Below are 9,293 nucleotides of genomic sequence, written 5' to 3'. Positions count from 1 at the left end.
TAAAATTGTATTGATTGTGGGTTTAATCCGGAACGTTTCAAATGAAACATTCAATAGTCCTCTGTCCTCTTTTTTTGTCTTCCTATGTCCTCCTTTTGGTACCCATGTATCTGGCAATCCTAGGCGAGGGGCCAATGCTGAGAAGGCCCGATTTCTAGTTTTTTTCCACTGGGCCTCTCTTGGCGTTAGGCCCCTTAGCTACCCAGCCTGACTGGAAAGGGTGATACAGGTAGAACTGGGTGGAAGAAGGCACTCTGCCAGGTATCGAGGGCCTAAACCATTAAGGGCTTTGTATGTAATAGTTAGCACCTTGAAATCAATGTGGAAGCAGATAGGTAGCTAGTGTAAGGTGGCAAAGTGGGAAAAATATGGTGAAATATTTTCACCCCTGTCAATAGCCTGGCCTATTCTGGACCATCTGGAGCTTCCACATCAGTCTCAAAGGAAGCCCCACATAGAGAGTGTCACAGTAGTCTATCCTGAGACTGCAAGCACATGGAGCAGCGTGGTGAGTGCCCCCACGTCTAGATAGGGACGCAACTGGGCAATCCCCCAAAAATGTAAATGGGCAGACCAAACCACGGATGCTACCTGGGTCTCCATGATAAGCGTCAAGTCAAGATGGACTCCCAGACTGCGAACCGAATTCTTTGTGGTGAGAGTCACCCCCCAAAAGGGAGGGAGTTCCCCAAACCGCTGACATCAGGGCCACCCACCTGCAGGACCTCCATCTTGTCCGGGTTCAACCTTAGTCCATTTGACTACATCCATTGCAGAATGGCCTCCAGGCAGCACTCAAGGGATGGAACAGCATCCACTGCAAATGGGGGGGGGGGAAAGGAGATGTAGAATTGGGTGTCGTCAGAATATTGGTGACACACAGCTCCACATCCCCAAGATGACCTCCCCCCATGGCCTCATATAGATGTTAGACAGCATTGGGGAGATGATCAAACCCTGAGGGACCCCACAACTGAGGGACCACAGGGCCGATGCATTCTCCCCAACCTGAACTCTGTGGGGACAGCCCTCCAAGAAGGACTGGAGCCAAGCAAGAGCAATCCCCAGTGAGCCTCTCCAGGAGGATACCGTGGTAGAGATATCAAGGAGTACGAGCAAGGACATTTTGCCCCTGTCGACCTCACTAAGCAGGTTTATCCAGCAGGGCAACCAATGTCGTTTCCATGTCGTGGCGCAGCCTGAAGCCAGACTGAAACGATCCAGGGCATCAGTTTCATCCAAGAGAGCCTGAAGCTGGTCAGCCACCACCCTCTCAACTACCTTGCTGAGGAAATAAACAGTTGTGATTGTTTTTAATCACCCATAATCACCAAAGGCTTTAAGAATCCCTGTAGTGTTTTGAATGAGTGCCCAAATTTGGTTATGTAATAGTGGTAAGAAGCAAGGCTGCAATGCACTGTCCCAGTCATTATTATTGCCCCACACCTGACACACCCCACAGCCCCCACTTCTATCAAATTGCAAAGCCAAGCTTTACATATCCAGAGCATGTCAGATCCACTGGGCAGCTTAAAAAATGAAGCTATTCTCCATAGAAGGGCTGTCTTCTAGCAGCAGAGACACTGGACGCCTTGGCAGATGCTCTAACAAGTAGAAGAAAATGGGAGGTTTCACAATGTCATACAGGCAATTCAGCGCTAAACGACGTTATCTCCTCAAGCCCGTGGGACCTGCTTCTAGGGCACCCAGAAGGCATCAGATGCTGATCAGATTTTTACAAGCATGTCTGATGCTACCAATAGCACAGAGGGTGAATGCCTCGAATGGCTCTCTTGGCAAAAGAAAGCTTACTGGAGTTTGAAAATGAAGTCGGAAGAGAGATGGTCTGGCATGATTTCACATATCAGAATGATCATGGGATTAAGAAAGTACAACTTTATGGTCCTGTAGGATTTGGTTTAAAAAATAAAGCTAAGACACTTCGAAGTAGGAAAATTCTTGTCTCTCCTTTCCTTTATATATTCTGGAGCTTAAGATACAACATTTTTACTCCTCATTGTCTTCTAGTAATAACAGGCTGGCTTATTAGGACAGCACTAGATTTCAAGAAGTGTAGCGTGAGCCAAGACTGATCTATTCCTCCTGGCTTTTGCCACTAAAAAAAAATTATTGCACTATGTCTGGAGAGACTTGTAGATGCCCCATAGTCTCTGAGGATAAAGTAAACCTTGATGGTCAGAAAGTGACATTGTGGATCCAGAATCAAGGAGAGGTGACCTCAAATTAGGGATTCATTCCTTGCAAATTCCAATCTGTTCTGACCCAATCTGTTCTGATCCAATCTGTGCCTCCTTGAATAATATACAGATAAGGGTTCACATCCCTCTCCCCCTCCCCCAAGTGCCCTTGAAGCAGTCACTCTCTTTCAGTCCAACCTCTCTCCCAGAAAGGAGGAAGTGGGGAAAAGGTAGGCTGTGAGCACAATTGGGCAAAGGCAGAATAGAAATGTAAATAACTACTTTTAATGTAATATGCTACCCTATTTCACATTCCAGCGCAACAACTGTATGAATGCATATAATGCATGCATTAAAATATTTTTAGAAATGCTCATTTTGAGAGAAAATATATTTTAAATGCATCCTGTGTGGAGAAATATTTTCAAATTCTATGCTAAAATACAGATTTTCACTGCAATTTTTTAAAAAAACCCTCCAGTTTAATGGTGGATAGGACAGAGCAAATATATGAATGAGTACCCACAATCTGGACACAGATCAGAAACAAACTGATCCACCCATCTCTAACCCAAATGCTGATAGTTATTTTGATATATGACCTTCGATGTAGGTTAGAAGGTTGATAAGCCAGAAGCCATTTTTTCCCTTTAGAAAATGAAACTAACCAGGAATTCAATCTTAAATCTTAGAATTGTTTGACCGCAGGGATTTGTGGTCTGAGGTTTTGTTTTAAAACAAAAGCAGCATTAGAGGTTTAATTAAACCTTTTCTTTTGCTGGCCTAGAAACAGGTGGCAAATTTCAGATAAGAACCCGAAGGCATGCTGTAATGTGTTCAGCCTGGAATTGTTTTCACTAGAAGTCATGAAATATGTCAAAAGAATAATTAACTTTCTTTCAGACATTACACAAAGGCTCCCACTGGAGCCTAAAAATCACATTTGTAAGATGAGATAGCTTGTAAGAGAATCTTCGCTATCATTACAAGATAGGCAAACATTTTGACAAGCTTTAGTACTGAGAGTGTTTGAAAAAAGTTCGTGAATTCCTTCATCAAAAGTAATTTTTCTTCAGTTCCAAAATTTTTCTATAGCAAAACGAACTTTCATCTTCTTTTCATTGATCACAGCAAAGCAATAATAATGTTTTTTTTAAAAAAGGTGCTGGCATAGAGAGTTTCAAAGAGTCAGCAATTTCTTATATTAAAATGCAGTTAACTATATTAAAATATTTGCTTTGCTTTAGCTTTTATCTGCAAAGCTATAAAGAATAGTTGTTTCAAATACAGAATGCTGAGTGCACCAAATGGCTTTCCCCCCCTCCTCTCCAACTTCTAATTGTAAAAAGCAATCTGCTTTATTACATTAATGCAATTCATATTCTATATTCTTCTTCATTTGACTGCAGTAGAATAGGTTTTTCCCCCTGTAAAAAGGGAAGACCTACGTACCATGCTGTCTTTGTCACTATATGGTCTTGGACATAGGCTGGAAATCTTACATTTTAGAGTACAACTTTCTCAAACCCTCATACAGCGGGTTATTCTGGGGGTTGTAATAATAAAAAGACATTTCCATGCTTTGGGGTGTGAAACTAGTTGGGTTGTATGTATGTGCATGTGCAGGCGTGCACACTCCCACAACTAGAGATGGGCACGAACCAAACCATGAACCAGAAAAAAAAACACAATGAATCAGGCTACTGCGTGGTTCATTTCATGAACCAGTTTGGGGATCCTGTTTTGTCAAAATGAACTATTCCCCCCCCCTCTCAGTGCTTTCTTTTGTTTGGCAAAAGGGGATCCCCTTCCCACTGCCCCGTTCACCTCTGCCTACCCGATCCTGCCGCTGCCTCTGCCTCCTCCATCGCCGTCACCACCATCCTCAGAGGCAGCAGGCGTGGCTCCCCTTCCTGGAGCCAGACCTGCTGCTTCTACGCATGCATCCACACACACACCCAGCTGATAGGCAGGCCCGTGCACAGAGGCATCGGGACTGGCCTTTTTTTTTCTGGGAGTTCATGGTGGTCATCGTTTGTGTTGAGCCATGAACCACGAACCGGCCTGATTCATGATTTTTCCAGTTCATGCCCATCTCTACCCATAACCTTTTAGATCACTTTGTCAAACTGGAGAAATGCCTCCCTGTGGGGAGGGCATAAAGGAATTCCTGAACAGAGGCAGGAAAAGACACAGAAGGAGTTTGTGAAGGTATAAAAGGGGGCATAATGCCAAAAAGTGCTTTATGCCACTATAGGCTAATGATCAAAGCACAAGAGGCATCTCACTCCAACTTCTTGTCATAAAGTCCCCGCTGCCACCACCATTTGGGTCATGAAGCACCTATTATTTTAGTTTTATATATATTCATTGTTTTGGTGGGATATCTGCGTCATGAGATCTATTATCTATCATTTATATCTTTGGGGAGTGGAACTCCCTCATCCAATTTACCTCTCAGCCTCTTAAAAGATTTATATATATTGATTGAACAACAGCACATTTCACCATTTCTTTTCTGATGTTTTCTTTAAGAAGTGCTTTTTACAAATCTCTTTCTCCTGTGCATAGCTATGTGAAGCTTTGGAATGTGAAACTCATTTTTTGCATAATTATAATGTTGAACTGATGGTTCTTGATACTCAGCCTCATATAATGCCATTGCTCTTTCAATGGTATAACACTTTTTATACATAATCTGAGGTAGTGTTCTATAAATGATGTGAAGAAGAATAAAAATCGTAAGGATTAAGATCAGATTTCTGTCCCAGAAGATAAATCTATGTAGCCCTATGTCCTGTTTTATAAAGGATAGTCCTCAGTTTGAAGGTGTCCTCTGTCTAAAGGCCTGACCAGTTCAAAGTCTGGTTCAAAATCAAAGAATGATTAAGAGTAGAGGTTGTGAAGTTGCCCATACACAGCTGGCACTTGAACCACAGATAGCAGACATATGGGTCACAGGGTCACACACATCTGCATATAGGTGAGGTCACCCAAGACATCTTGTTCTTTAATACAAATTGAAATTGGTGCCTCCTTGGTCATTCACTCCCAGTCACAATGCCATACTACTCAAGACCCTAAGAATTCAGACATTCCACCCTAATATCAGTTATTAGGGGAAACATGGCTGTTTGATGATATTCTCTGCAGCTACTATTAAGGACAAACTGTCTTTCCTTTGATTTCTGAGTGAAAAATTGGCAAGAAACTCATATGGTCCCAATAGTTACCTTCAAACTCATAATGCTTACGTTTCTCCTAGGGCATTCATTCTCTACGCTTTAGTCTGCCTCCTTCATCCTTTCATCATCCTTGTGAAGGAGGATATGATGAGAAATGGTGAGAGCCCTTATTTCTGGATAGGTTGTTTTTCAAATTTGAGGCAATACAGTTTTGGAATTCTGCATGCTCAAGAGCCAGATCCAATTCTTAGTCTCCATTAAAAGAGACCCACTGAGAAAAATGTTTTTTTTTACAAGCAATATTTGTGTGAGTTTGATTCATTCAATGGGTCTTCAGTAGTTGAGAATAATAACTGGATATAGTCCTTAATGTGTAGAACTCTAGAGGACACCCTGGCTGAAATCTCCATACAGAGGTGATGTTCATGGTATCTTCTTAAAGCTGTGCTTACAATAACAAAACTGGATCAAAAGTATGACAAAAATCTTTATTTCGCTTTTTTGTTGTTTAGTCGTTAAGTGATGTCTGACTCTTTGTGACCCCATGGGCCAGAGCATGCCAGGTCCTCCTGTCTTCCACTGCCTCCCAGAGTTTGGTCAAATTCATGTTGGTAGCTTTGATGACACTGTACAGCCATCTTGTCCTATGTCATCCCCTTCTCCTCTTCCCTTCACACTTTCCCAACATCACAGTCTTTTCCAGGGAGTCTTCTCGTGAGATGGCCAAAGTATTGGAGCCTCAGTTTCAGGATCTGTCCTTCCAGTGAGCATTTAGAGTTGATTTCCTTCAAAATGAATAAGTTTGTTCTCCTTGCAGTCCACGGGACCCTCCAGCACCACAATTCAAAAGCATCAATTCTTTGGTGGTCAGCCTTCTTTATGGTCCAGCTCTCACTTCCATACATCGCTACTGGAAAAACCATAGCTTTGACTATGCGGACCTTTGTTGACAAGGTGATGTCTCTGCTTTTTAAGATGCTGTCTAGGTTTGTCATTGCTTTCCCCCCAAGAAGCAGGCGTCTTTAATTTCATGGCTGCTGTCACCATCTGCAGTGATCATGGAGCCCAAGAAAGTAAAATCTGTCACTGCCTCCATATCTTCCCCTTCTATTTTCCAGGAAGTGATGGGACCAGTGTCCATGATCTTAGTTTTTTTGATGTTGAGCTTCAGACCATTTTTTGCACTCTCCTCTTTCACCCTCATTAAGAGGTTCTTTAATTCCTCCTCACTTTCTGCCATCAGAGTGATATCATCTGCATATCTAAGGTTGTTGATATTTCTTCTGGCAATCTTAATTCTGGCTTGGGATTCATCCAGTCCAGCCTTTTGCATGATATATTCTGCAAATAAGTTAAATAAGCCGGGGGACAATATACAGCCTTGTTGTACTCCTTTCCCAATTTTGTTCCCTATCCATTTCTAACTGTTGCTTCCTGTCCCACATGTAGATTTCTCAGGAGATAGATAAGGTGGTCAGGCACTCCGGTTTCTTTAAGGACTTGCCATAGTTTGCTGTGGTCCACACAGTCAAAGGCTTTTGCATAGTCAATGAAGCAGAAGTAGATGTTTTTCTGGAACTCTCTGGCTTTCTCTATAATCCAGCACATGCTAGCAATTTGGTCTCTAGTTCCACTGCCCCTTCGAAATCCAGCTTGTACTTTTGGAAGTTCTTGGTGTAGGATTTTGAGTATAACCTTGCTAGTGTGTGAAATGAGTGCAATTGTACAGTAGCTGGAGCATTCTTTGGCACTGCCCTTCTTTGGGATTGGGATGCAGACTGATCTTTTCCAATCCTTTGGCCACTGCTGAGTTTTCCAAATTTGCTGGCATATTGATATTAACAGTGTCATCTTTTAAGGATTTAAATAGTTCCACTGGAATGCCATCACTTCCACTGGCCTTGTTGTTAGACAAGCATTCTAAGGCCCACTGGACTTCACTCTCCAGGATGTCTTGCTCAAGGTCAGCAACCACACTATCTGGGTTGTCCAGGACATCCAGATCTTTCTGGTATAGTTCCTCTGTGTATTCTTGCCACCTCTTCTTGATGTATTCTGCTTCTGTTAGATTCCTCCCATTTTTGTCCTTTATCATGTCCATCTTTGCACAAAAGGTTCCTTTAATATCTCCAGTTTTCTTGAACAGATATCTGATTTTTCTCTTTCTATTATTTTTCTCTATATCATTGCACTGTTCATTTAAGACGGCCCTCTTGTCTCTTCTTGCTATTCTTTGGAAGTCAGCATTCAATTTTCTGTAACTTTCCCTGTCTCCCTTGAATTTTGTTTCCCTTCTCTTCTCTGCTATTTGTAAGGCTTCGTTGGACAGCCACTTTGCTTTCTTGCATTTCCTTTTCTTTGGGATGGTTTTTGTTGCTGCCTCCTGTACAATGTTACGAGCCTCCATCCATAGTTCTTCAGGCACTCTGTCCACCAAATCTAGTTCCTTAAATCTGTTCTTCACTTCCACTGTGTACTCATATTGGATTTGGTCTAGATTATACCCGGCTAGACCAGTGGTTTTTCCTACTTTCTTCAGTTTAAGCCTGAATTTTGCTATAAGAAGCTGATGATCAGAGCCACAATCAGCTCCAGGTCTTGTTTTTGCTGACTGCATTGAGCTTCTCCATCTTTGGCTGCAGAGAACATAATCAATCTGATTTCGGTATTGCCCATCTGGTGATGTCCATGTGTAGCGTCGCCTCTTGTGTTGTTGGAAAAGAGTTTGTGAGGACCAGCTTGTTCTCTTGACAAAACTCTATTAGCCTTTGCCCTGCTCCGTTTTGAACTCCAAGGCCAAACTTCCCTGTTGTTCCTTTTATCTCTTGACTCCCTACTTTTGCATTCCAGTCCCCTATAATGAGAAGAATATCTTTCTTTGGTGTCAGTTCTAGAAGGTGTTGTAAATCTTCATAAAAAACTGATCAATTTCTGCCTCTTCAGCATTAGTGGTTGGTGCAAAACTTGGATTACTGCGATGTTGAAAGATCTGCCTTGGATTCGTATTGAAATCATTCTATTATTTCACTTAGCAGTTAGTTAAAATTAAAGTTTAATAATGTGGAAAAGTGACCATTGACATTATTGGAATTGAACACTCCCATTTTGAATGAGTACAGCACTGAGCCAACTGATTTCCTCCTTCCTTTCCAGAACTGAGCAAAACTGGTGTTCTGTTTCCTTCACACTTCCTAATCAAGGGTAGCAGAAAAGAGCACCAAGAGGAGCTATATGGACTTAAGCACAGGTTATTTGTGATCAGAGGAGGAAGACACTGTACTGTAAGCCCTATAGCTGCATGGAGGGCTGTAAATGTTCCTGATGATTGCTTCCTTTGGGGCTAATCATAGGTCATTATACCCAGCAGGCAGCCTTTTTCAGTCATTTGGAGTAGTAAAAATATATATCCAGAAACAATTTTAAGGAAGTCTAATTACTTTCAGTAGACAAGCTAAATAGTTCCAAGGATGGGAACTTTTGTCAATTTTGTCTTCTGAGTTTGCATTTAAAAACAAAAAACAAAAACCTCATGTTCTTTTGGACCAGAAGATGAAGTTTGCAAATTTAATCAGTATAGTAGTGCTCCGCATAGCGATGATAATCTGTTCCGGAAAAATCGTCACTATCCGGATTCGTCGCTATGGGAAAAGAAAAAGCCCACAGGAATGCATTAAAACCCGTTTAATGCGTTCCTATGGGCAAAAAACTCACCGTTATGCGAAAATCCTCCATACGGCCACCATTTTCGCTGCCCGGTATGTGAGGAATGGGCACGAAAACACAGCGGGCGGCCTTTATTTTTCCTGGTGGCCATTTTGGAACCGCCGATCAGCTGTTTTTAAAACATCACTATGCGAAAATTGGTAAGCGAAACAGCTTACCAATCGTTGCAAAGCGATTTTTTGCCATT

Source organism: Pogona vitticeps, chromosome 3 (assembly GCF_051106095.1).
Source record: "Pogona vitticeps strain Pit_001003342236 chromosome 3, PviZW2.1, whole genome shotgun sequence".
Classification (NCBI taxonomy): domain Eukaryota; kingdom Metazoa; phylum Chordata; class Lepidosauria; order Squamata; family Agamidae; genus Pogona; species Pogona vitticeps.
Note: the sequence above shows the minus strand (reverse complement) of the source record.